Source organism: Equus asinus, chromosome X (assembly GCF_041296235.1).
Source record: "Equus asinus isolate D_3611 breed Donkey chromosome X, EquAss-T2T_v2, whole genome shotgun sequence".
NCBI lineage: Eukaryota > Metazoa > Chordata > Mammalia > Perissodactyla > Equidae > Equus > Equus asinus.
In genome coordinates, this window is record NC_091820.1 from 54,640,207 (window position 1) to 54,662,330 (window position 22,124).

The 22,124-nt window shown below is 52.1% G+C and overlaps 1 long non-coding RNA gene across 1 annotated transcript in view; it reads left to right on the forward strand.

Moving 5' to 3' along the window:
* LOC139042679 (uncharacterized) overlaps positions 1 to 22,124 on the forward strand; it is a 76,823-nt gene that overhangs the window by 51,584 nt on the left and 3,115 nt on the right. The gene's annotated exons all lie outside the window — the stretch shown is intronic.

The window sequence follows — 22,124 nt, forward strand, 5'->3', positions numbered from 1 at the left end:
GTGGCCTAGAGGGTGGAGACAGCAAAGGTGGTAAGAAGTGGCTGGGTTTTGGCTGTATTCTGAAGGTAGAGACAAGAGGTTTTGCTGACAGATGGGATGTGGGGGGTTAAAGAAAGAAAGGAGTCAAGAAATACTTCATATGGTATGAAGTCCACATGCCTCCACCTCTGCTGTCACCACCCTGTTCCAAGGCACCACCCCCTCTCACTGGGACCTCGGCAGTGGCCTCCTCACTGGGGCTCCTTGCTCCTAGAGCAACCCCTACAGTCTAGTATCTACTCAGCAGCCAGGGGGATCCTTTTAAAATGTAAAGCAAGCCATGTCACTTTCCTGCTTAAAACCCTGCAGTGGCTTCCCATGACACTTAGAAAAAAGTCCAGGGCCCACATGAGCTGGCTCCTATCTGCCTTTCCAATGATCACTGATCTCTCCCGCCGCTATCCCCACCCCCGCTCCGCTCCAGCCTGCTCTCCCATTCCATGAGCTCACCAAGCTCATTCCCACCTCGGTGCCTTTGCATTTGCTGTTCTCATTGCCTGGAATGTTCTTTCTCTACTCTGCATGGTTGGCTTCTTCTCATTCTTCAGGTGTCAGCTGAGATGTCACCTCCTCAGAAAGGTCACACCCTGCACCATCCACCCATCTAAATTAGATTTGTCATTCTGGGTTTTCTCTCTCATAGCTCCCTGCTTTGATTTTATTCCCTTCATAGCACATTCCATGGACTACATGTTGATTTCCGCGGCATTTTTCTCCTTCACTAGACTGTCAGCTCCCTGAAGGCCAGGGCAGGACCACACAGATTTGGCCCCCTTGTATCTCAGTGCCTGGTTCCAAGATAGACAGTCAGTGTTAGTGTGTGTGTGACAGGGCACTAAGTGATTTACAGACATATGCTCATTTAAGACCTACAGCAAGTCTAAAATAGGTTTTGCTGTTATCCCCATTTTACAGATGAGGAAACTGAGGCACACAGCGGTCATGATGTTAGTAAATGGTAGAGCCAAGATTCAAACTCGTGTCTGTCTGACCCCACCGCCTGTACCCTTTATAATCTCACACACATACATGCATGCATGCGTGCATGCACACAGACACACACAGACACAGTGAGTCCTCTGGAAATACTTCTTAAATAAATGAAGGATTGAAAATGTTAAAAAGTTAGGCTTAAACTCAGGTCCGTCAGACAGAAAATCTATATTCAACCTCTACCTCTTAGGCTAACATAATGAGGTGCCGCATATCATTTTTGATTTGAGATTCTACAAAGAACATGATCTTTAGAGCCAACCAGATCTAGGTTCAAATCCCTGTAACACTGGTAACTATGTGGCCTCAAACAAGTCACTTCACATCTGTGAACCACTGTTTGCCTTTCTGTATAGTAGGAATGATAGTCTCCCCTAATTCTCAGGGTTGCTGTGAGAAGTGTGATTTTGGACAAGCCTCTGAGTCTGTCTCTTCCTCCACTAGTCTCTCATTTAGTGATATTCTATGATTAATCTCAACCTATCCTATCTCACCTATTCAATCTGTCCCTCTGTCCATCCATCCACCCGTCAATCCATCTACCCATATACCCATCCATCTAACCATTCATTCATCCATCCACCCACACTAATGAAGCCCCTGCTGTGTGCCAGGCCCTGTGACGGGCCATGAGCTCCAGAGGAGAGTAGGATGCTAACAAAGCTTGTAGTCTAAGGTTCAAATAGTGGTTGAGGTCTCTCTCATGTCCTGTGCTACCACAGGAAGTGAGGAGCTAGTGCTGCCTGTTAGATGAAACTGGTGAGCTGGCCTGAGGGCTGCTATATGCAGCCTTTGAGGGCTGAAATTGTGTTGGCTCTTTTCTCTATCCCAGCGCCTCACATACAGGGACTTACTATTTGGTGACCTGCTTCTGAACTGTGAAGGCTGCGTGGTCAAGGATCTTGAATATAATTTGAACTTTAGCCTATAGGCCACATAGTTTCAGGTAGGGCTGTGACAAGATCAGATTTGCTTTATAGAATGAGCTTTCCGATCCCTGGAGTCTACAGGGCCAGGAGGGACAGAATCGGAAGTAGGGAGGCCAATGAGGAGGCTATTGCACTAGTAGCATGAGACATGATGGGCAACTGACCTCGGTGGCAGCAGCGGGAGTGGAGACAAGTGGATGATTTGCAAGGTATTTAAGAGGTACTCACTTTGTTGTGGTGGTCAAATGGTTGTAGGGGTGAGGGAGAGAGCTGTAAAAGATGGCTCCCAGGTTTCTGCTTTGGATGACTGGGGAGCTGGCTGGAAGACTCCAGACCCCTCACCCTGGAGGCTTGGGATAGGGGAGCGAGTGACGACCTAGTGCCCTTGACCATCCCAGAGCAGTTTGCTTGACATTTGCATGTATTGTCAGGAAATATTTTTCTTTCTTTGAGGCTACAGCCCCTCAGCTCTGTCTTGTTCAGCCACAGAGGTAATGGGACATTGACAGGTGCCAGTTGCTAACACACCTTCATTTAAAGGGGCTCACAGGACCCTTGGTAACCTGGGAAATTCTCACTTTGGACAGTCCCTTCTCTTCTCTCCTCTCTCTTTCTCTCTGTATCTTTCTCCCTCTTCTCTCTCTTCCTTTACTCGCTCTCTCCTTTCTTTCTTACACACAGGTAGCCTCACATCCACCCTTATACATACTCACACGCACACCCTACACAGAGTTTGGAGGACATCTGAGTGTGTATATATGCCTGTCTGTGTGTGTACACACAAAAGTGGGGTTTGGGAGGGAATGAGAGCTTTAAGTATGAACTTTTAAAAAATTTTGGTCTCAGACCAGACTCTTAGTAAAGGACCAAATAGAAAGCCCATGGAAAACAAGCTGTCTGGAGCCAGTGGGAAGGAAGCTCATCCATTCATTCATCAGACGCTTCCAGAGGCCTCCTCTGTTCCTAGTCTGGGCTGGGCCAGTCTCTAAAGATCACAGAAGTTAGGAAGACAGACAGCCACTTCCCTAACTGCCAGGATGTGATCAGAGAGGTCACTGTGGGTACACTGAGAAGCTGAGTCACCAACTGCCTGCCTGGGTGGCAAGTTCAGAAAGACTTCACATAGGAGATGCCCTTTGAGACGGGCTTTGAAGAGTGGATAGAAGTTCATCATGCTGATAAGAGAGTAAGGACATTCCAGGTAGAAGGAACAACAGCATCGGCAGAGATCTGCAAGCATGAGAGAAAATGGCAAGTAGTTCACTGGGACTGAGTGGTAGACTAGAAGTGGCAGATGGAAGCTGGGGGAGGTTGGGCGCTGAATGGCTTACGAGTGAATTTGAATGATGGGCAGTTAATTAGAACAGCTACCTGGGAGGGCACATTAGCAGCTTCCATCAACATTTCAGATGCCCAGATTTTTTGACACAGCAGTTTCAGATCTCAGCGTCTGCCATGGAGAAACACTTAGTGTGTGGCTATGCACAAAGATTACAGCATTTTGATAGTATAAAATAAAATGTATAATAGTATGAATATCCACCAACTGGGGACTAGTTAAATAACATTTTGGTCCATCCCTGCTACGGAATATCATGAGAGAATTACAGTAAATGAAGTAAATCTCTTGAGGACAGAAGAAGGGTAAATAACATGTTTTAAGTTGCTACAAAATGGGTTGGTATACACACATATATTTCCTGGTTTTATCAGCTGAGAGAGCCTAGAAGTAATGACACCTCAGCACCAATGAGCACACACAGTGACCAGATCTTGGTTTCTAATACCATCCTTCAATAAAAGGAGCCAGCACTCCTTGGAGAAATGGCTGAATCAGGCCTGGGGCAGGGAAAGTCCAAAATAAGCCTAGACTATCTTGTGGTGCCAGAAAATAAGGAAGTGCTCAGAAGAGAATGGGGGCTTGTCAGAAGAACTAGGAGGCTAAGCTGAAGGAAGTCCTAATAGCCAAAGTGGGAACAATTTGAGCAGAAAATAAACAATGATAGTATTGGATTTTTAATATATACATATTTTAAATTTTAGAAGAGTTTTAGATTTACAGAAAAAGTGCAAAGGTAAATACAGAGATTTCCCATATACCCGGCATCCAGTTTCTCCTATTGTTAACATCTCACATTAGTGTGGTACATTTGTTACAATTAATGGACCAATATTGATACATTATTATTAACTAAGGTCTATACCGTATTCTAGTTTCCTTAGTTTTTTACTTAGTGACCGCTCCCTGTTCCAGCATCCCATCCAAGCCGCCACATTGCATTTAGTTCTTCTGTCCCCTTAGGCTTCTCTTGGCTGTGACAGTTTCTCAGACTTCTCTTGCTATTGATGAGTTTGACAGTTTTGAGGAATATTGGTTGGGTGTTTTGCAGAATGTCCCTCAATTTATATTTGAAAAATCATAATGCTTTTTTCATGGTCAGAGTGGGGAATGGGTGTGGGGGGAACAGCACAGAAGTGAAGCGTCTTTCTCAGCACATACCACTGGTGCCTCATCTGTTGACTGATGATGTTAACTGGGGTCACCTGGCTGAGGTGGTGTTTGTCAAGTGTCTCCATGTTACTTTTTTTCCCTTTTTACACTGTTTTCTTTGGAAGGAAGTCACTAGCATAGCCTATACTTATGCAGTCGGGGGTTATACCCTACTCTCTTGAGGGAGGAGATAATATCGGATTTTGGCCGATAGAATAAAATAAATATCCATTGGCCCCAGCTAAGACAAATAAATAATTGAATAAATAAATAAAGAGGGAGAAGGGACAGCTTTTCCTTACAGTAAAATTCCAACTAATAGATGTGGAAAGAAAGAGAAAAATAGAACATGACTATCAGAAAGGCATCACAGTAATAGATGTTGATCCACCGATAGATGCTGCGCTTGGTGGATGAACCTGGAACGTTTGAGGAGAAACAGGACTTTCATGGTCTCAAAGTATCTTCCCAAGATATTCATCAACTATACATGAGAGGGAAATACAGTAACTTTATAGTGGAGAACCTTGCAGACATCAACTTGAGCAAGCAATCAAGGTAAACATCACCCGCAATAAGACATATCAACGTCACGAACCTCTTGGTGTAATGAGCTGAGAAGGACCCAACATCATTTCTGTGATAGTCTTGCCAAAAATGCATAACCTCGCTCTAGTCATGAGGAAACATCAGGTAAACCCAAACTGAGGGACAGTCTATAAAACACCTGACTAAGTACTCTTCAAAAGTGTCCAGATCACGAAAGACGAGGAAAGACTGAGGAACTGTCACAGACTGCAGGAGACTAAGGAGACATGACAACTCAATGCAATGTGGGATCCTGGAACAGAAAGAAGACATTAGTGGAAAACTGGTGAAATTCAAATAAGATCTGTATTTTAGTTAATAGTATGATACCAAGGTTAATTTCTGGGTTTGATCATTGTACTAAGGTTACGTAGGAGGTTAATATCGGGGGAAGGTAGGTGACGGGTATGCCGGGAGCTCTCTGTTCTATTTTGTGCAACTTTTCTGTAACTCTAAAATTAGTTCAAAACAAAAGGTTTTAAAAATTGCAGCATAAAAGATTGAGGGCAGATACCTGGAAGGCCTCTGGTGGCAGAAACATCAGATGTTTCAATGGGTTTTTGAAGTATCCTCGTCTCAGGCAAATCAGGAAAAGAGGCAGGGAAGAAGCCTGAGAGTTGAGCCCTTGGATACTCAGAGGGCCTGAGGATGCCCGGGCCCTCTTTGCATCTGGGATTGGGAGACTCCTCTCCTCAGAGCCATCCCCTCAAAGATTTGTTCAACATAGCGGGCTAGGGTCAGCTGGGCTGCATCTCCAGAACAGACACTGGGCCCTGTGTCACCTCTTGGAACAGCAACCCCTGCCTTTCTCGTCTTCAGCTTGGTACTGGGAGGGGCAGCCCTATGCACGGCCGCCTCCTCTCCTCCGTGGGATTCCCAGCCGGAGGGCAGGGCTGCCGAGGTGAGGTTGATGCAGTCGGAGGGAGGCTTGGCAGGCAGGCCAGAGGCAGAGCTCGGTGCTCCAGGGGGAGGGCAGCTCAGACAGTGGTTAGCATCAGAGTGGGGCTTAGCAGAAGGAAGGGGGAAAGGGAGGGGGGCTCTCCTTCTCAAGGGGCCCTTTCATGTTGAAATCAGCCAGCGTGAATGCTGGCGGCCCAGGAGCCCAGCCAGGGGAAATGTGAGAGCCCCCTTATCTCCCCTCTTGTCACAGTGCCGTCTGCGGTTCCCAGCCGGCCAGCAAGGATGCATTAGGAGAAGTGTCGGTGGTGGGGGGAGTGCTCCCATCAAGACCTTGGGCTGGGCCCACTCAGTTAAAAGAGGGGGCTAGAGGAAGCAGGTTCCAGACCCTCCTGGTGCTGAAAATGAGGGTGGACTGGAGTGCCCCTGTACCTTGGAGCAAGGAGAGGCTGCAGACTTGGAGGGAATCGGAAAGAAAGCCTCAGGTCCCATCTCTCTCCAGCATCCCCTCACTGGCTCTGGGTGTGCAGACCCTACTTACACTTGCAGGAACAGGGAGCTCACTCCCTCTTGGGAGAGCCCTTGAGTCATCGCACTGGTTCCACCCTTGGATTCAGTTTGCATTTCTCGGCAGGAAACCTGGGACATGAGGCTGTGGCCCCATCTTCCCTGGGACACTCTTGGCCCAGGAGTGACCCCTACTGTCCAGACAACCTTGGAGGCCGAGGATTGAGCCTGCCAGCTTCCCGTTGCTTGCGCTGGGTGGCCCTTCCGGCCCCCTTCCAATGCTATGATTTTGTGTTTCTCTGAGATAGACTGTGAGGTTCCTTGAAAACCTGCCACTGCAGGAGGGAGGTGGGTGAGGCCAACATCTGGACCATGGGGGCATTGTTGGCCCCCACAGCTGGAGCTTTCAGCAACCAATGTTTTCACAGACACCATTTGCCCAAGCAAGTTCCTGGCCCCCATCACGCTCCCACTGCCCAGGGCCCCATGCCTCCTCTGCACAGCTGCACAGGCACCTGAGAGAATCCAGTCTGGCCAGAGCTTAGGTTGTTCCAGCAGCCTCTGCTGCCCAAGAGAGGAGAGGGTAAAGAGGCCGGGGGCCCCCATGGAGGTGTGGGTACATGGAAAACAGTACTAGGTGAGGGAGAGAGTGTGAGGAGTCCCCAGAAACAGCTTGGAGCAGGGAGGGGCATGGGGCTGTAGGCCTCAGGGTTCTGCCCTCTGTTCTGCCAGCACCTGCTGGGTGACCTTGGGCCTGTCTATTCCTCTGTCTCCCCAAGTGTCAAATGGGAAGAATCCCTTAGCACCCTGCTGAAAATCGCCTCTCTCCCCCTATCATGCTCTTTCTTCCCTTTATTTCCCTCACGGCATGCATCACCATCTGAGACCCTCCGCTGCCTCCACAGGAACACTGTCTCCAGGAGGGCAGGGGGCTTGTCTCCAGTGTCACTGGACCCTGAGCTCCACAACAGGGGCAAGGTGGTCTGTGGGGCCTGCTCAACTCTGGGCGCTCTCATTTCTTCTGTTCCAAGTGAGATTATGGGTTCCAGCCAGGGAGGGAGGAACTATGACCTGGGGCTGGCAGATGCCTAACAAAGGAGAATTTTCTCCTGGAGCTATGTAAGAGCGGAGCGCGCACGGGGTGGGTCCCAGCGTGTGAAAGGCTAAACTGAGGCCACAGGGAAGAGGGCACAGGCCTGAGATGGCTGCCATGGTGCAAGACCCATTCGAGGCTGACTCAGAACCAAGCCTCAATTCAACGAACATTTACTGGGTGTCCACAATATGCCTGGCATTTCAGAAAATGCTTTTGAAAGAGGCAGTCGCCATTAATCAAGCACTTGCTTTATGGCAAGCAGTGATTGTGCACTATCTGTTTGAATCTTCAGAGAGTCCTGCGAGGGGTATTGTGAACATCACCCCCATTTTGCAGATGGGTAAAATGAGGGTCAGAGGAGCCAAGCCACATGCTTAAGACCTCCCAGGTAGAAAGTGGCAGAGCTGGAAGTAGAACCCAGGCCTGCTAGACAAAAAATTCTATGTTCTTTGTCCCTGTGCCATCTCTCAGAAGGGAAATAGCCTGCCCAGGAAGCAGGAATGAGAAGGGGGTCCCGGCAAGGGCCCAGCTCACTCCCTGGGTGCACCGGGGCCTCGGTGAGATTATGGTGGCTCCCTCCAATACCCACCCCTGGTTTCCAAGCTTGGAAGCCCCAAGTTTGGGTAGTGTGGGGCTGGCTGGGCAGAGTAATCCACACCTGAGTGCATGGGAGGGCTCTGCTGGGGCTCCCTCCACGAAGCTCGTGGGCCCGGGGCACATGGATGGCAGCACAAAGGGCCTAGAGAGAGCAAAGGGGCAGGATTAGAGAGGAGGGACATTCAGAGAAAGTCTGGGTAGGAAGTCACTGGAAAAGCTTTCAAAGCAAAAGATGAAGCCTTTGGCTTTGTGAATCAGGAGCAGCTTGGGGGACACAGGAGACGAGAGGGGCAAGAGCTTCACTCTGCAGAACGCCAGCAGACAGCGAAGGCCAGGCCTCTACTCTTGTGAGGCAGCTTGTACAGACATGATCTCCCGGCCTTCCCCTGCCTCCCTGCCAGCTCTTCTTCCTCGAAGAGAGGAGACTTAGTTCCATTGTACAGAGAGTGAAACCGAAGCTCTAAAACGGGACCTGAGAGTCAAAGTTGGCTAGTTAGGAAGCGGGCAGATGTGGGCTGTGAACACAGGTCAGCCTGGTTTCGGAGTGCGTGCTCTGAAATGCCCCAAGGGAGAAAAGGGAGGGAAGCTCTGGGCTATGGCAGCAGAAAGATCCCGAGCCCAGAGCTGTGCCTGGGGCCAGGGCAGCTCAGCCCCCAGGATCCCCTGGACAGCAGTAGCCCCTTCCTGGAGACGCTCTGGGCTGGAAGAGAGGTGGAGGACATCAGGTCCAAACCCCTGCCTCCATCTCTCTTATGCTTGGATCCCCTCTGCAGCACCCACGATGAGTGGGATTTCACCTGGCAGAGATAGGAGACAGCATTCCAGGCCAAGTGCACAGCCTGAGCAAAGGCACAGGGGCTGGAGAGGCCATGGTGGATGCAGGGCCGGTGAGACTAGTGTGGCCAGGGTGAGACTGCTGAGAGGGATGGGAAGAAAGGCGGCAAGCCCAAGCCGCCTGAGTCTTGGACTGAAAAGCCCTCCAAAATTCTCTAGGCCAGCTCCTCCCCATGGCTTGAAGCCCCTGTACAGCAGCCCTGGGCCACATGGTAAATATCCACTCCCCTTTCCCCCAGGATTCCCTGCAGGAAGCCAGAAGAGTCCTTACGGCTCATCTAGCCTGGTGCCTTCATTTGCAGATGGGGAAACTGAGGCCCAGAGAGGAAAAGTGACTCATGCAATGGCACATGGCCAGTCAGTGGTAACCCTGGGGCAGGCTTTTTATGGACATTCAGTAAATATCCATTGAATCGAAGCTTGGTTCTGAGCAAGAGTCGAGAGCCTTTGGTCAGAGAACTCTGTAGATGCGCTGTGAGCCTCTCTTCTCCTGAGCAAGCATCCCCAGCTCCTGGGGTCCCTGCTCAATACTTAGTGCCTGAGTAGGAGCTTAACAAGCATTTGTTGAATGAATAAAAGGTTGGATCAGCAAATGGTGGGGACTTTAGGAGGGCCATGAGGGCACTCAGCCGAGGGAGTCTGTCGGAGCTGAATCGCAGCCCATGCTGCACTCACCAAGCCATGGGCCCCGGTGCAGACACCCAAAAGAGGCACTTTTTGCTAACTTGCACTAGGACGCTGTATAGGCTGGTGATGGTGCTGGGGACCTTGGAGGGCCAAAGAGTTGGGCTACTCTGTAGCCTGCTCTCTCTCCTCCAACAGGTGTCCCTTTGGCCACGGCCCAACCACCCCACCTCCACAGGGATGCCAGAGCATGAGGGATGCCTTCACCCTCCTGGGCCCCAGCCGTCAGTGGATGCAGGATCTCTCTGGGCCACCATGTCCTGCTGCTGACTCACACGAAGTTTCCGGTCAGCTAATCCCAAATCCTTTGCTGCTCGCTCCCTCACTCACCACCCCATGGTGCACCAGCCTCTCTGGGAGCTCGCTCCCTGACACACCCGCCGATTGCATGTGCCTAGTAGGCACTGCCCTCCTGGAACCTTGAACAGTGAGGGGGTGGGCATTTTACAGACGGGGAAACAGAAGCTTAGAGAGGTTAAATGACTTGGCCAAGGTCGCCCAAGAAAGACATTCCAACTCGGATTTAAACTGAGATCTATCTACCTCAAGGCTCATGCTTTGCTCTTTGCTCCCCTGCAGGGCTCTCCCTCCGCATGTCGGATGGCAGACCCTTGCCCATCTTCTCTGCTACAAGGTATCTGTGTCAAGTTGACATCAGAATATCTGGCCATGTGCTGTGTGACTCCAGGCGGGAGCTCCCACCTGGCTTCTTAGTAGGGGACAGATGGACTTTTCTCCCACTCACTGACCCTGCCACTTAGAGCTATGGCAGGACTTCTGAGAGCAGCTCCCCAGTCTGTCCACCCTCCAGCCTGCTCAGGTTGGGGGCAGAGGCTGAGCAACGTGCTCAGGAGCCAGGCCCTGACTCATGAATTCCTGTCTCTAATCTGGACAGGATTTCCCTGGGTAGGGGGCATCTGTAAATCCCACCCCCTCCCCAGAGGGAGCGTCAGCTCTAGTTCTGCCCTAGGCTTGGCTTGGCGAGGCAGATGGGCAGACAGGAAGAGGGTGTACTGATTCCCTGTCTTGGGAAGACCCCAGCGCCACGTGGGGCTGGGGCTGCCTGCCTGGTGGACTGCTCTGACACTGACACCACCTGGTTGAGGGGGTGAGAAGGAGGCTACTCCACAGAAGAGGGAGCCCCCACGCACAGGTTCAGCCAGCATGCTCCTCATCTTGGGCAGGGCGGGCCAGAGGTGCTGAAAGAAGCTCCAATCAGTTGGGAGTCTCCACTGTTCAGACTCCTGTTGGGGAATGAAGAATGCATTCCATAGTGAAGGAGGGAGAGAGGAAGGCAGGGCAGACAGGCAGGGGTGAGGGAAGAGAGGGAGCGCAAGCCAGCGAACGAGTGAGGGAGATGGTGAGAGTCAAGAGGCCTGGATTCTTGGCCCAGCTCTGCACCGACTTGCAGGGGTTCCTGTGACCAGTCACTCCCTCTCTTCAGGGCCCATTTCTCGAGCTGTCGGGGGCAGGGGTAGGACTGGCCTAGGTACCTTCTGAGGGCCCACTGGTACCAACCCTCAAATTCCGCGAGAGAGGAAGTGCCCTTCCCAGGCTGGCTGTGGCAGTGAGCATCTCTGAAACTACAGTTATGAAAAATAGCACAAACCAAACATTGGAAATTCCAAGTGTGTCTGTGGCTAGGGCATGAGGGAGGCAGAGCTGCGGAACTGTTTGTCTGTGACTCAAAGCCTCTTGGGGAAAAGACTACACATTCTCAGAGGCAGAACTGCCCCCATCACGACCCCAGCTGCCCAGCCAGCTTAGCTCAGTGGGACCCCGGCCCCTAGCCCTGCCACCACCACCTCTGCCACTGTGGCCACCACCCACTTCCCGCTGACCTTCCTGGAAGAATCGATGATGAAGCCAAGGCCCAGAGAGCCTTACTAGCTTGTCCAAGGACACCCAGAAGTCTGCATGCTAATCCTAACATCATTACCTCAAAAGGGGGAAGGCAAAGGAAGGGAGGGGGGAGAGAAGAGTGCCCCGTCCATCCTGCTCCCCCGGTGCCGAGCACAGAGCCTGCCCCTTCCAAGGCTTTGTCCTCCCTAATCTCCAGAAGCTGCCTGCAAGTCAGGCCTTAGGGGGCCTGAAACCAGTGCTCACAGGGGCACCTTTGCCAGCCCAAGGTCACATAGTCAGTAGGGGGTAGACCTAAGATCTAGAACTCAGATGCCAGGTTTGTGTCACTGTCCGAGGGTCCTGTCGTGGCCACAGCAGGGGACCTCCCTGACAGTTGGTCCTTGTCACTCTGGCTGGCAGTTTCCTTGTCCCACACAGGCCTGGTCATGAGGCAGGGGCTCCGGCTGCAACCCGAACAGCTTATGAGAGTGACCCAGACTGAAAGAGGTGGCCCAGGGAAGCCTTGGGGGAAACTGTGGGCTGATCTGCCATGGAGGTTGTGCCTCCCTGTGTCTGTGCCCCCTTCCCTGCCCCTACTAGGGGGAGCTGGCACTGCCCCAGCCGCAGGATCCTGGGCGGGCCTGAGGGAGCCTACTGTGCTGTGGAGCACTGCCACTGGAGCCTCCATTTTATCCCGTGACAGGAGAGTGGGAGTTGCTGCCCAAATTCCAGGAGCTGCCGACCAGGCCCAGGGACAGAGTGGAGCAGGTCTCACACACACAGAGTTGGTGGCAGAGAGGCTGTAAGAGACAGAAAGACCTAGAGAGAGCTGGAGAGAAAACAGGAGGCAGAGAAAAGTAGAGACAGACCAGAGCCAGGGAGACAGTGAGAGGCAGTGAGAGCAAGCCATGAGGCAGAAAAACACCAAAAGACAGAGACAGAGAGACTGGAGAGAGCCTCAGAATCAGAGGGACAATGAGAGATGGAGAGATAGGCCAGGGAAAGGCCTAGAGGCAGAGAGACAGAAAAGTAGAGATAAAAACAAAGATCAGGAGCAAGGGAGACCGGGACAGAAACATGGAGAACAGCAGCATAAGACAGGTGCTGTTTGGGTGGCAAACTGGGGTAAGGCAGGCTTGGGCTATCTCAGGCCTCACTAGGCCTCCCTGAGGGCTCAGAGGGTGGATATCTCATCAGGCCTGTAACCCATTTGGCACAATAGTTGAGAAGCTTTGTCCCCAAACACTGCTGGGATGCCAGCAGGGCGGCAGAGCTAGTCCACAGCTGGAAGGGAGGACTCCGAGCCCTGCTTTGGCCCTTCGCCTTTCTCCTTGGGTTCTCAGTTTCCCCAGGGTCTCAACAGCACAGCATGCCTGGCCCACTGGCCAAGCCGACAAGCCACAGACAAAGGGCCCAAGGCCCCCATGGGGCCCACCAGGAACCCCTTGTCTATTCCAGGTGCAGTTGGCCACCCATCTTCCCGTTCCTTGTGGACTCATTTGTACACCTATCTCCCTCACCCTCTCTTCTGTCTTCACTCTCAGCTGAGGCCTACACCATCCTGACATGCCACTTCCTTCTGGCCACCACTTTTCCATTGGCCCTAAGTTTCCATCTCCTGCCTCACAGCCAGGTGGGCCCCAGGAAGCCAGACTGCTGGCCACGATTTCAAAGGCTCCATGGCTGCTGCTTACCTAAGCCCAGGGAGGGGGCCTCGAAGCCCCAAGGAAAGCCTCTTCCTGCCATCCAAGCCCTGCCTGATCAGGCTAGTCTGAGTGAGATCTAGCTCTCCTTTGCAGGCCTGGATCAAACAAGGGCCTGTATGAGGGTGACTCCCTCCCAGCCATCACACTTCCCACATTTCAACCCACAGTCTTGGAGCCCTTATAGTCTGCATCTTCTCCTCTGGGCCTTGCAAAGCAAGGGCAGTGCCCCCTCAGCCACCAGCCAGCAGTCCAGCCTTATGCCAGCTGTCTAAGGTAATGGGACCGCATAGCTCCATGGGGCTTAGGGAATTGAGCTTTCAGCTCCAGGCTAAAGGGTGCGTGTATGCATACACGCATGTGCATATGCGTGTGCAACCTGCACCCTAGCAGTAGTACACTCCCAGAGAGCCATGGGCTTTCCACTGGGGCAAGGAAGAAGGTGACAGACTCTGTTCTCAGAGGGCCTGGGAATGATACTTGACCTGGTGGGGTCGAACAGCTGCTTCAGACCCAGAAGAAAGAATTCTCCATCTCAGCCACAATGTTTCTGCCTGGGGTTTGTAGGACAAAAGGAGAGGTTCAAGTCCATTTACTCACTGCCTGGAGGACAGACAGACCAGGGCACTCTTGGTGGCATGGGGAAAGGGACAGGTACCTCCCATCCCCCCACCCTATGCCCTCTGCCCCGCAGAGGCTTATATGGTGACCCTCTCTGATTGTTGGGTTGCTCAGGGGTGGCATAGAAGGGAGACAGGTCCCAGTGGGTGCAGAGGGATCTGGCAGTGATCCATCCCAGCCTCTCTCCATTCTTTCTGCCCCCTCCCAGCCCACAGTCAGGCCCTTGGCTGACGCCCTTTCCCCAATTTGAGCTGTAACCCAAGCACCGAAGGAGGCTCTATGCCGTCGGGTCACCCAGCCTAAGGAGAAACACTATTCCCATGTTCTCTACCCTTCCACACCTTGGAATCCTGAGGCCTGGTCAGTAGGAATGGCTGGGTCTCCCTCAGCAGAGCCAGGGCCCCTAGAAGCCCCAAGTGACCAAAGCCTGTTTCTCAATAAAGCTGACGTCTGTTCCTAAATAGGCATTGCCATCAGCAGAGATAACCCCCCAAGGCCCCCCAGGGCTTTCTTGGTATGGCTGTCTCAAGGACTGCACCTTGTCTCTGTAGTCTCTGTGCCCACGGGGGTGCCCGGGCAGCACCTGCCAGACAGCAAATCTGGTTTATTTCTTTCAAAGAGGCAACATAATATTTAAAAAAAAGAGCATTCCAGTTTCTCACCCCCAGGTTTAAACCTAAGATCTGCCATCTCCTAGCTGTCTGACATCAAGCAAGTCTTTGAACTTCTCTGAGCCTCTACTTTTTCACTGACTAAAATAACGTTAATCGCCAGTGCCTCCTTGCCCTATCCACCTTGCAAACCCCAGGTCAGGGGCGGGGGGTGGGGTGGCAGGGGAAAAGTCATTCATTTGTTCATTCAAAAAAGATTTATCAACACCTACCATGTGCCAGACTCTGGTCTGGGGCCTTAGGATGCTCTGGTGAATAGAGGAGACAAAGTCTCTGCCTTTGAGGAACATCCTTTCTTGAGGCAGGACAGTCAGTAAATAGCAATAGCTCATTTAACAGCAAACACGGAGTCCTGTAAAGATAAAGCCAAATGAGGGGGCAGAGAGTGAGGACAGTGAGCCCTGGCTCTGTCTGCCCCATCTTGCTGCCCTCTGGAGTCCACATGGCTCCCTGCTGTTAGTGGCCCAGCTGGGCAGGCACTTATCTTGAAACTTTGTGGCCTGGCCTGTTTCTGTGGCAGGGCCCTGGCCCTGATCCAGCCCAGATCCCAGCCTCCCTTGCTTCCCAGCTCCAATTCACAAGCTGGGCAGAAAGCCGTCTCTGCTTCCCCGGCTGCCAGGCTCCTCAGCTGTCTCCCAGCAGTCAACCTGGGCCTCAGGCCTGGCCTCCCTGTATGCGTTTCCTCCTCCCCACCCCTGTCTCCTACTCTGGGTACAACTGGGGCTACCACTGTCCTCCATGCATGAGCTAGAAGGCAGCAGCTCAGAAGAAGCTTGGACTTCAGTGAAGTGGCACTAATGCCATCTCCTATGACCTGACAGGGGAGGAGGAAGCAATGAAATCGGCTTGGCTTCCTAGAGGCCCTCCAGAGCTCAGCTTCTCCCCGCCAGCCTCCTTGCCAGGGCACCAAGGACACTGTGGCACAATGGAGGGTGGAGCACTCCCAGGGGAGCAGAGAGACAGTGGGGGTGTCCTCAGACTAGGCGGGTGCTGAGGTGGCAGAGCAGAGGGGTCTCTTCATAATGCCCTGCACCCCTGAAGGCCTCCCCTCGGCAGATATGTTTTGGGACTGGGGCCTACCCACAGCTCTTGTGACCCCATCTAAATGTGTTTGCTTCAACGTTTCGATGACCTAGCATTGATGGGGTTACGGTGCACATTTAAAATTGCTGAGAATTTTTTTCTGTTTGCAAAAGTTAGTCAAGCTCATTATAAGAAATTTGGGAGATACGGAAAAATCTGAGGAAGACAGACACACATTCCCCGTCACCTGCTACCCAGATATAAGCCCTGTTCACATTTGGGTTTATTCCTTGCTGTCATTTTTCTCTGCTTCACTCTAGAGCTCTGTGTAGCTATAACAATACCTGCACATACACATTTTAGTATACTTGAGAACATGGATCATCACAATACCTAATGCTTAATCATATGCCGGCTCTAGTCCAGGCCCTGTTCTCTGCACTTCGATGCATTAACAGGATTTTCTTCCCAATAATCCTTAGAGGTAGGTACTTTGATTAACCTCATTTTCCTTCTGAGGAAACTGGGATAAAGGGAGGATGAATATCCAGCCCAAGTTCATGCATCTAGTAAGTGACAGAGCTGGAAAATGAACCCAGACAGTCACGACTTCCGGAATCTACGTGTTTACTAACAATGCTAGACTGCTTTAACGTTCTCAAAATTATAAAACATATGTACAAAAGAATATATACAGTATTCATGCCCAGTTTAAGGGCCAGTAATAAAGTGAGCATTTGTGATATCCCCACCCAGCTTATGAAATAGAGCATCACTGCGCTTTCTTCCCTTTCTACTTCACAAGCTCTCAGGCACTTGTCCCCATAGCATTCCCAACTCTTGGACAACATGGCTCTTTAGAGGGTAATGAGGCTTCCTCCTCCTAGGCCTCCAAAATCCCCCTGAGAGTTTTGCCTGCCAACGGTTCAGGGGCTCATGCTAAGGCTCCAGGGCCCACTCCGGGGCCAGGCCCCAGGACACACAGAGGCTGGCCAGCTGGCTAGGTGGGGTGACCGGGCAGCCCTGCCGGTGTCTGCCTTTCAGTCATCAGGTATTGTCTCAGCCCTGCAGGCACGCCTTTTCTCTTGCCATTGCCAATTGGCCTGTCCTCTGGCAGATGGAGGAGGACAGTAAGAAGGGATAAGGAGGAGAGGGGAAGGACAGGGGAGGAAAGGAGGAGGTACAAGCTCACTGAGCCCCTGAGGTGGGACCTGGGGCCTGAAAGGTGCTTGGAGAGCACAGGTAGGCTGCGCTCTCCACCTCGACCATAGAGCCCAATGTGGCGGCTGTCTCCTTCAAACTGGAGCACCCCCATTCCAGTGGGCCAAGAGGCACTCAGTCATCCTTTACTTCAACACATTTTTTGGACACCTACTATATGCCAAGCACAGTGCAGTGTTCTGGGGACACAGTGGCAGAGGAGACAGACACCACTCCCGCTCTCACGGAGGATTTAATTTGGTGGAGGGGACAGACATTCAATGACTAGTACCCAAATAATGATTTAATTGTGGTTGACATGAGTACTCTTAAGGGGAGGTGTGGGCTGCTAAGAAGGTATGTGACAGAGGTTCCTGACTTAGCCTGGGGCTCAGGTCTGGGTAGGGGGAGCCCTTAAGAACTTGGCCTGCCTCCTCTCTGCAGGAGGCGGCGGGGGGTATGGGAAGGGCAGGCAGGGGCTCCTATCCACTTAAAGTCACTTTAAAGAGCCAGAATCTGCTGGCTGCTGGCCCTTGGCCGGGCCCCAGCTCAATTGGGGAGTTTTTCCCTCTTCTTCCTTCTCCTACAGTCACTGCCGAGGGGAAGGCTTGGCCCTGCTCCTTTGCCAAGTCCTACACCTAGTGGTAGAGATTCTGAATGAGTGCGCTGGGCAGCCACCAAGGCAAGAGCTACCCTACTCAAGTGCTGCCCTGGTGATTAGGCACCAGGGTGCCAGAGCTTGCCCACACTCAGGCTCTCCTTTTGACCCAGCCTAAGTGGCCTTGAGTCTCACCATTAGCTTCTGCCTTTCCTGGGGCCTCTCCTCTCCATTCTGCACCCACGTAAGTGCACAGGCCCTGGGAAGACAAGACTAACCTTTCCTCTGTTCCAGGAGACACTGGGAAAAGAGAGGCTGAAATGCCATATGTCCAGGGCCAAGTCTGACTCACCTTTGGGGCCCCAGGTGGCAGAATGAGGCCTCTCCCTCCTCTTGCCCATCCACCCAGCCTTTGTGGAAAGTGCTTAAACAGCATAGTACGGTGGTTGACAACACAGGCTCCCATGCCAGGTGGCCAGGGATTGAATCAAGACTGTGCCACTTACTAGTTGTGTAGCCTTGGGCAAGTTACCCAGCCATCCTAGGCTTCATTGTCCCATCTATAAAATGGGGATGACAATGCTAGTACCTACATCATTAGGTGGTCACAAAGACTAAATGGATAAAGGTTTGCAAAATATTTAGAATAACACTTGGGGGGTCCGGCCCAGTGGCTCAGTAGTTAAGTTCTCATGTTGCACTTTGGCAGCCTGGGGTTCGCCGGTTCGGATCCCAGGTGCAGACCTACACACCACTTGGCAAGCCATGCTGTGGCAGGCATCCCACATATAAAGTAGAGGAAGATGAATGTGGGTGTTAGCTCAGGGCCAGTCTTCCTCAGCAAAAAGAGGAGGATTGGCGGCAGATGTTTGCTCAGGGCTAATCTTCTTCTTCAAAAAAAAAAAGATCAAAAAAAAAAAAAAAAGAATAACACTTGACACTAAGCAGTAGAGTATAAAGATGAGCTCTTTGTGGCTTGCTGTCTCCCAGGGCCTGAGATAAGAGGCAGGTGTTGCTCTGAGCCCTGCCTTGGACATCCCCAAGCAAACCTATCGCCTGGAGTGTGGAGGCTGAGACTAGTGTGTTTCTTTGCTCTGTCAGAGATTCATAGAACCTGCAACTGTTGCAACTGGAAAAACCCTCAGACACCATCCAGAGCAGCCACTGCTCCCTCCCCAATAGACGGGAAACTAAGGTCCAGGGAGGAGGCAGCGAGTGATCGACAATGTCACACAGGGAATGGTCTGTGACCTTGGTCTTTCATCACAGCTTTAGTCTAGGTAGGTTGCTAAACATTCAAGCTTAGATTCAAATCTGGGCTTTGGCACTTGATGGCACTTGTTGGCTGTGTGACTCAAGTACGGACCTTAAGTCATGGGAGCCTCAGTTTCCTGGTTTGTAAAATGGGAATGACAGTACATACCTCATGGGGTTGTTGAGAGGATGAACTAGAATAATGCATGTGAAGTGGTCAACATGGGGCCTGGCACAGTGTAACACGTGTTAGTTGTCATTCTTAAGTCAAATGTCTTTCACTGCACCAGGCTGCTGGTGCTGGTGCCCAGGCGGCACTCAATGAGCAGGCCAGGCTGATCCCAGGGGTTCACCACTTGACTCTGTGCCTGTTTGGCTGGTCTAGTCTTCCCCTCTAGTCTCAGGCCCTCTGTGCCTGCTGTGAAGGCAGCCTGACTGGCTGAAACTGGAAACGACTCGTCAGGGGCCTGGCTGAATTAGACGCACTTGGGCCTAAGGACAAAGGAGATGCCAGGTGGCGGTATGAAGGTATCCCCCATTCTCCTTGCCCTAGGGGGAAAGTATGGCTTTCTCTGTGTTCCTCCCTAGGCTGAGCCAGGCAGGAGACCCAACTTCCTTCCTACACAGAGGCCCTATCAAGGAGTTGGAATTTATCCTGAGGACAACAGGGAGCTTAAGATTGTGAGCAGAGGAGTGACTTGCTCAGATTTGTGTTTAGAATGATGACTCTGGGGTCCATGTGGAAGAAGCTGGGCCACTGGCCCATCCTAGGTAGCCCTTTCTCTGACCATACCTCAGTCAATATCCTAAAGTGTTGATTTCCTCTTGAGGGAGGGCCTACATGAGGCAAGGGTTGGAGGCAGGGAGCAATTAGCATAGTGGCCATCTGTTGGGTGCAATTTTCCAAGCCTTGTACAGATATTGACTTATTTAATCCCCCCCAAAACCGTCTTAGGTAGGCATGATTCTTATCCCCATTTTACAGATGGCAAACCTAAGGCTCAAAGAAGTGAATCTGTTTTCCCAAGGTCACGTGGCTGGTAAATTTCAGAGCCAGGATTTGATCTGAGGCAGTTTACACTCTTAAGCATCATGCTATACTGCTTCTTGAAATACCTACTTCAAGAACTCACGGTCTCGAAAGGGTGCCATGGGGGCATCGCTGCAACTGCTGTGCTTCCAGGAGGACAAGAGGCATTTAACCTCATTTTGAGCTTGGGGTTTGTCCCCTTGAGGGGAAAGACTCCTAGTGGTGCAAGGCTGACCCTGACCTGTTGGTAACTTCAGGCTCTGACCACCTTGACGGTCCAGCACAGCACCCTTATCCTGGATGGCTTCTCCTCAAATCCAGCTGGGGCAGTTTGGAGGAATTCAAGAAGGATGTATGGTCTTTCCATGGCTAGCACAGTTCCTGGCACAAAGGAGGGATAGTTGGAGGTTGGATGAATAAATGAATAAACAAATGAATGAGTGGTGCATTGAGCTGAACCCCCTCAGCAGCTCCTGGGAAGGAGCAGAGCATAGTGGCTAAGCCTGGGCTTTTGTGTCAGGAAGGCCTGGGTTCAAATCTTGGCTTGACTAATTCCCAGCTGAGGGACCATTCTAGGCTCCCCCTCCTCCCGCCCAGGGCTGTTGGACAGGTTGAGGCCAGTGAGCGCTTCATAACTGGTAGCTCTTGTTAACTTTCAGGAAGCCCCGCTTAGAACCCACTAAATATTCTAGACCATCTCCCCAGAATAATCCAGCAAGCTGCACAATTCCATATAAGATCAGGGGCTTAGGGAAACTCTAAAGACTAGACCCCACATTTAAGAGTCTGGCTCCAGCTGCCCTCACACGAATGATGTTGGGGGGCAGAGTGGTCTTCACTCTCCCCTCTGCTAACCCTTCCCCAGGACCTGCATGTTGGGAGGGGGAAGTTTGGGAAGAGAAGTTCAAGGAGGCTTGGGGAGATTTAGGACAAGGGGAAGAGTCCCTCAATATTTTGAGCCTGTCTGGCTCTTCCACCTTCCCCCTTCCCTCAGAAGGCCAGAGACTGGGTGGATGAGGCTAGAGGGGCTACTGGATTTAGGCTAGCTTGGACCAGGGTTTGGAGGGGAGAGCAGGAGTTAGGAGAAAGCAAGGAACACCAGCTGTTGAGCATCCGCTCAGTCAGGCACAGGCTGGGGCCTCTACAGCCATCTTCTCCTTCACCCTGTACATAAGACTGTGTGCACTGGAAGAGACATCAGCCCCATTTGCAGATGAGAAAGCAGGCTCGGAGAGGGGAAAAAAAGCGCAAGGCCCCCTCAGCCCAGAAGTGACCGAGTCACAACTGGAACTCCAGCCTGTCTCATTTCAATGCCCTTAGTCTCTCCTCTCCACCATCTTGCCTCAAGGGAAGGCATGGCTCCCGGGCCAGTGGAGCTCAGCCTTGTCCCGTTGGTGGGCATCCATGAGCAAGGGACCTCAGGCACCCAGGCCTGAGCGCCTACCTCCTGCCCCGTTTAGGTCTCAGGTAAGCTGCACTGGGAGCAGCAGCCACCCATCCGGAGGGGGTGGTGAAGCCGCAGCTGAGTTTATTAAGAGCAAAAGATGACTCCAGCTGCACAGGAAACTCAGTAACCCTGATTATGTGTTTATTCTTTCCTTTCTCTGCCTCCTGCTCCCTCCCTGCCACCTCCTTTTCCTCTTTGTTCCTGCCTCCTCCCTGTCTGCCTTCCCACCTTCTATCCTCTCTCAAACCTGCGTACTGTGAGCTGCCGTCCACCCTCATCTCTTTTCCCAGCGCCAGCCCCAGCCAAGCCAGCTTGCTCTAGGTTGCTCTGGCAGGGGCTGCTCCAGAAGCACACAAAGAGGCCCTGGCCCCCTCCCTCTTGGAGGGAGCTACAAGCAGGAGGCAGCCTTAGAGATCAGCTTGCCCAACCCGACTCTCCCTTTTTGATAGGTGGAGAAGCTGAGGCCCAGAGAGAGGACGAGACTGTGGTCAAACAGCTGTAACTGAGCCAGAGTAGAATTCCAGATGCCCAAAGCAAGTTTCCAGGGACATCAGTGACAAGATACCATGGGTGCTGGAGAAGGTGCCAGGGACTTGGAGCCCTCGGGGCCATGCCTCCCCCAGTAAAGTTCGACAGACTGACACCCAGCCAACTCCTTCTGTTGGTGTAAAATCCTAGAGCTACAGGCTATCCGAGGCCACAGGACCCCCTAAGTGCCTCTAGCCCAATCCCTGTGACTCAGAGAGGGAAACAGAAGAACAGTGCCGGGAAGGTCTTTCACTCTGAGCCGTGGAGCCCCATGGCAGGCCTGGGAACGCACCAAGGGGGATGAGCAATGGGAGAAGCAGGAAAGATTCGTGTTGGACAAGAAATCACTTCCTGCCGGCAGGCTTTGTGGGCTAATGGAAATGGGTGAACAAAAGTGGCTAGGCCCTCTCCTTTCCTGGAGATCTCTCAGAATGAGGAGAGCCCTGCCAGCGCCCCCCAACATCATTGTCCCTTGGTAACAGCACTATGTGTGGCACAGGGGTGGGATGCCTCCTTTGGAGAGGAGGCTGGGGATGGAGGTGGCAGGAGGAG